The sequence below is a fragment of the Adiantum capillus-veneris genome, chromosome 19, assembly GCF_014529385.1.
Source record: "Adiantum capillus-veneris isolate H3 chromosome 19, ASM1452938v2, whole genome shotgun sequence".
NCBI classification, from domain to species: domain Eukaryota; kingdom Viridiplantae; phylum Streptophyta; class Polypodiopsida; order Polypodiales; family Pteridaceae; genus Adiantum; species Adiantum capillus-veneris.
In genome coordinates, this window is record NC_140949.1 from 154,890,364 (window position 1) to 154,896,557 (window position 6,194).

At 47.9% G+C, this 6,194-nt stretch overlaps 1 pseudogene; it reads left to right on the forward strand.

Moving 5' to 3' along the window:
• The first annotated feature begins 1,230 nt into the window (after positions 1-1,230).
• Positions 1,231-1,571, forward strand: LOC147435119 (uncharacterized; annotated as a pseudogene).
• The last annotated feature ends 4,623 nt before the right edge of the window (positions 1,572-6,194 follow it).

Here is a 6,194-nt window from a genome sequence, read left to right on the forward strand (position 1 = left end):
TTAAGGTAGGCGTGAGGAAACGGGCTGCAGAAGAGCAGCGCCATCAAAGGAGGGGCTGATACTGGCTGTGCAGGGCTGCAGGGAAGGGATCGTGAGCAGTAAGCAAAAGCTGCAGAGGAGAAAGAAAGCACTACTAAGTGGAGGTTTTCTCAGGTTACAGGGTCTAGTTTGCATGAAGAGGTGCCAAGAGTACATGTCCGTGAACAAAAGCTGGGGGTTGCCAGTGTAAGGAGTACCGAGGACTACATACAGAAGAAGTTCTATTAGGGCTGCCAATGAGGGTGGCCTCGGGCATTTTTTGACAAGGACCTGTGAAGTAGAGAGTGAGGCCACCAGTGCGAACTGCCTTTAGACACGGAAGGGTGTTGGATTGCAACGAATCGCCGCCATCATTGTACATACGCCTTTGTGATATCCTGGTTGTCTAGGGTCTTGTTCACTTATTCGAGTTTCTTGTCTCTTTCGTCTTGTCTTGTACGGGTTAATCCATGGTAGCGTGTGGCTCCGGATAGTGTGTGTGCGTGTGTTGAGAGGGAGAAGAGAGATAGTGTGAGCTTGGTGCATGTGCGAGCAATTTGTGTGCAGTTGAGGCTTGTGTAGCCTCCCATTGATTGTGGGTGAGAAGAGGTAATCAAGGGTGACGGTGTGCTGTCAGTCAGTTAGGTGCCAAGTTGTTCATGGGCGAGTGTGTGTAGCCGTGGTTGCTCGAAGGCGGTCTATATTGTGAAAGGTCGGCAGAAAGTGTGCATGTGTGTGTGAGTTTCTGTGTGGTTAGGGGTGCGGGTTAATCCCTGGGCTATAGAGAGGCAAGTTTAGAGTGTGCTGGGTTTGTTTCCTCTTCCCCCTTCCCATCAGCATGGTAGCGTGTGGCTCCGGGTCTTTTTGTGTGTGTGTGCAGAGAGAGAGGGAGAGAGAGGTTGGGCGAGCTTATTGTGTGTTTGCAGATTTGAAGAGTGTGATATGCATTAGCAGTTATGGTTGTGTGTTGTCGAGCCAATTATGCTTGGAGTTTATAAGTGAGTGTGTATAGCCGGTGGGCGAGTCGGTGCATTGGAGATTGGCAGATAGTGTACGTGTGTGTGATTCTGTGTGGTTAGGGGTGCGGGTTAATCCCTGGGCTATAGAGAGACAAGCTTGGAGTGTGTTGGGTTTGTTTCCCCTTTCCATCAGTGGTGCCCCCACTGAGGACCTACTGATTGCTCCGCGGTGAAGTTTTAAAGCCTGAAGATGATGCATGTTATTGACTTGGTGCTTGCTGGAGAAGAAGAGGCTGCGGATTGGTTTTCAGATCTAGAGCTATACCTGTTGCAGTTGAGAAGTTGTGGACATGAAGCCAAATTGAAGGCAGTACCATTGGTCTACAAGGACGAGCCAAAGCCTGGTTTGAAGGATTGAAGGTTGCAGATCGGCAGTCGCTGAGCGAGATTCGCAAACAGTTTGTTGAAGCTTTTCAGAAGCGGGTTTCTCCATCGGACTTGGGTGAGCAATTGGGCAAGCTAAAGCAGGATGTAAGTGAAGATTTTGCTTTGTTTTTGGATTGGATAAATTTGAGTCTATTTGGGAGAAACTAGCTTCTGTTACGTGTGTACAAAATGGAGATCATTTCAAGCGAGAGCAGTTTTTAGCCTGCTTGCATCCGCGAATCAAAGAGAAGGTCGAGTGTGGTGGTGCAGAGGACTATGCGCAAATGGTTTGATTGGCAAAGGTTAAGAGCAGGAAAGCAAAGAAGAAGCTGGAGATGGGTTTGTTGAAGCCGGCAGACTATGGGTATAGCTCGACAACGGAGCTCATGTGTCAAAAGAAAGTTCAAGCGTCAAAGAGATAGCTACTTTGCCATTGGTAAGCCATTCTGGTCATTCGTTTCAGTTTGTACCTCCAATTTGGTGTGCTGCTATACAAGAGTCTGTTAGCCCGGCTAGCAAGGATGCGGTCTTGGTCGAAGCGTCTATGCATGAAGAATCAAAGGAAGCTATGGATCAGAGCTCGCAGGACAAGTTTGAAGATGTTGGCAAAGCGATGGTCGAAGCTGTGTAGAAAGAAGCTAGCCAGGGGGTTGGGCAACCTTGCCCTACCGATTGTGTTGAAGAGCGGCAATGCATTCCAGAAGGTGTGGACGATGTCAACAAACTAGTGAACGAGCTAATAGGTCATCACCTCTCTAGGCGAAGATCTCGTCACCCCGGGACTATTCTTGTGGAGCGGCCTTCGTTTATTTACGGTCATGAAGACTTGGAGCTTTGTTTTGATAGCGGTATGGCATGTAAGCGGACTCGAAGCAGCTGGCCGACCATAAGCATGACCATTCTCTTGGTTAAAGAGAGAGTCATGGTGGACGTGTGAAGTAGGGCTAAGGAAGGTTTTTTAAAAGAAAAGCTTGAAGTTAACAAAATTACCCAAAAAAATGGGCATTTTGCATGGAGATGGCACAGTGCTGCGGTTCCATGACCAAGAAGCGCCAGGTGGATGGAAAAGCTAATTGAGGATGCTGTAGTGTGCATTAGGGTGGTGGCGCCATCTGGTCGCCTGCATGAAGAAAGGTTACACAGGTGGAGAGTGCATGCAGGAGATGCCATCAAGGGGCCAGTGCTACATGGCGAGCAGTAGCACCACGTGGGTGAACGCCATGAGCTGTCAATTAAGGGGTTGCCACCACCAGGGTGACGAGCTGCAATAGACGAGGAGAGGGCGGCCGGGTGCGCCAATTAAGGTAGGCGTGAGGAAACGGGCTGCAGGAGAGCAGCGCCATCAAAGGAGGGGCCGATACCGGCTGTGCAGGGCTGCAGGGAAGGGGTCGTGAGCAGTAAGCAAAAGCTGCAGAGGAGAAAGGAAGCACTACTAAGTGGAGGTTTTCTTGGGTTACACGGTCTAGTTTGCATGAAGAGGTGCCAAGAGTGCATGTCCGTGAACAAAAGCTGGGGGTCGCCAGTGTAAGGAGTACCGAGGACTACATACAAAAGGAGTGCTATTAGGGCTGCCAACGAGGGTGGCCTCGGGCATTTTTTGACAAGGACCTATGAAGCAGAGAGTGAGGCCGCCAGTGCGAGCTGCCTTTAGCCGCGGAAGGGTGCTGGATTGCACCCTTCCGCGCTGGATTGCACCGAATCGATCGCCGCCATCATTGTACTATGCCTTTGTGATATCCTGGTTGTCTAGGGTCTTGTTCACTTATTCGAGTTCTCTTGTCTCTTTCGTCTTGTCTTGTACGGGTTAATCCATGGTAGCGTGTGGCTCCGGGTCTTTTTGTGTGTGTGTGCAAAGAAAGAGGGTGAGAGAGGTTGGACGAGCTTATTGTGTGTTTGCAGATTTGATGAGTGTGCTATGCATTAGCAGTTATGGTTGTGTGTTGTCGAGCCAATTATGCTTGGAGTTTATAAGTGAGTGTGTATAACCAGTGGTGCTCGTAGGCGAGTCGGTGCATTGGAGATTGGTAGATAGTGTGCGTGTGTATGTGGTTCTGTGTGGTTAGGGGTGCGGATTAATCCCTGGGCTATAGAGAGGCAAGCTTGGAGTGTGCTGGGTATGTTCCCCCTTCGCCCTTTCCAACGCTGACTAAAATAAAGGAAACGATCGCGAATGAAACACTCGAATAATGCGTGCTATCAATCATGCGAACACATAATACTTCCTGTGAGGGTTCTTGAGACCTAGGCTCGAGAGCCCAGATCGGTTCTTCTTGAAGGGGTTCTTTCTGAGGGGGTCCTTTTGACCTAGGCTCGAGAGCCAAGATCGATCCTTTGTGATTGATCGAATCTGCAACGAGGTTAGCTTCGCTAGAAAAAGCATCAACTAACTCATCATCCTTGTGAACAATAATGTCATCTTCATGCAAAACATCATGCTTGTGAGAAATCACTTCTTGATCATCATGGAAATCATCATGCTTGTCATTGCCAACCAAATCATCAGGCTTGTCATTCGCATTCAAATCATCATGCTCATCATTATCATTCAAATCATCATGCGTACCATCATGCAAATCCTGTCTATCATGCTTTGGAGAAGAAGAGACTGAGAGAGTCTCCTTTTCTCGAATCTCTTGCATTTGTGTCTGCACTTGAGAAAAGAGTCGCAAGAACTCTTTCATGTGTTGGTCGCTCTTTACTTTGACGGCGGCTGCCATTCTTTCTTGGTGTTTGCACTCCATTTCTGCTTTGCTTTCTGCTCTTCTTTTTGCGTGTCTGCGTTCCATTTCTACCATTCTTTCTGCATGTCTTGCTTCGCGTTCTAACTTCCTTTCCATGAACATCTAGTCAAAAGCCTCCATAGGAGTTAGTACAATCCTTGACGTAGATGGGGAAGGGGGAGGGTCGGAAAAACCTCCTGGTGGGAAAAATTCTTCGTCGCCTCTCTCATGCTCATCACCTGTATGCGAAGTATCCATTCCGCTTCGGGTGATAATCATGCACTATGATCTTTGGTTCTTAAGTTCACGAGGAACTTGGGTTCTTGAGGGTCTTGGGTTCTTGGGTTCTTGAGTGTCTTGAGGTTCTTGAGGTTCTTGAGGGTTTTCTTTCGCTTGCAATCTGTGTTTGAGAAGGATCTTCTCTTCACTCGAGTTCTGCTCTTTTCCGCGGGTGCACCCCTTGGCGACGTTGCGCTCACACCAAGGTTGCTTTTTCCCACCTCACGTCGATTGGCCGGCCGCTAACTGCACGGTCCGCTCTCAATGAGTGAAAAGAGGCACAAGGGGAGGCTCGACAAGCCCTTCTTTCTTGGGATTCCTGTCACTCTTCAAAAACACGATTAGGAATCGACACGACCAAGAGAACTTGGGTTCGTGCGACCACAACAGGAAAAAAAAATTCTTGTGGTTCTTCCCTTGAGTGATACAGAACACGAAAGCTCTGATACCAATGTTAGGTGCAGCGGAATGAATGTTTGAACTTTGCTCAAGATGAGTGCTCCGAACTGTGCTCAAGGTTCCTTTTGTTCTTATGGAAGGGAGAGCCTTCCGTTCTTAATGAGAGAATGCTATGATCACAAACAAAGTGAATGGACACCGTGCGTGCAAGTGTATGAAACTGAGAGATAGAGAGAGAAGAGAAATACGCCACCAGAGACGTAAAACCCTCCTCCGAAGGCCCGACTCTCGTCAACGAGAGTGGTCTACTTATGATTGCACAAACTGGTACAATGATGACTCATGTGACTGATGCAAGTAGGGAGAGCCTTCCGTTCTTAATGAGAGAATGCTATGATCACAAACAAAGTGAATGAACATTGTGCGTGCAAGTGTATGAAACTGAGAGATAGAGAGAGAAGAGAAATACGACACTAGAGACGTAAAACCCTCCTCCGAAGGCCCCACTCTCGTCACGAGAGTGGTCTACTTATGATTGCACAAACTGGTACAATGATGACTCATGTGACTGATGCAAGTCTAGGCTATGTCAACGATGACGACGGGGATGACGACACCGACATAAGGGCTGAAATGTGCAATCTTTTATCTGCTGTCCAAAAACGCTATGTGCTGAAATCTGCAAAAGTCCAAAACGCTGGTTTTGGGGCTGATTCTGTAGGTCTTTGTCGCTGAAAATCTGCACTTCCTTAGAGCTGAAAACTGAGGTTCTTAAGGGCTGAAACTGCTGGTCTTTCCGGGCTGAATCTGCTACTCTTTTAGGGCTGAAACTGCAGGTACTTCATGGCTGAAAAACGTTGCATGCTGAGGTTTCTACTGCTGAAAACGCTAGGTCAGGGATTACCAAAAACGCTAGCTGATGGGGTCTGTGGTGATGGTGTCCAGATGCAAAAATGCCAGGCTGATGCAGGGCTAGGCGATGATGCTTGGAAACGCTAGGCTGAGGCTGTGGATGAAGAAAACGCTAGGGGAGATGGTTCTTCTTGCTTGGAGGAAATCCACCAAGTTCTTGCTTGAGAAGTTGCCTGCTGAGCTTGGCTCCTGTTGCCTCTTCTGCCAAATAGTGCTAGCCTAGGTTTACTTATATACAAACTTACTCAATTTGCCCTACCTACTTTCCAGCAAAAGTCACTTAGAAATAATAAGTGAAAAATGTCAAAAATAGGTAAAATAGGCTAAATGCACTGGAAAATTCCCCTGATGGATTCTGATGGGAATGCTTATGATCATGCTCTGTGCAACCAGAGGATATGCATCTACACTAAGTGCTTGGGCATGCACGGTCTGCGAACAGACTCACAAAAGTGCCAGAACACTTCCTATTTTAGATTGA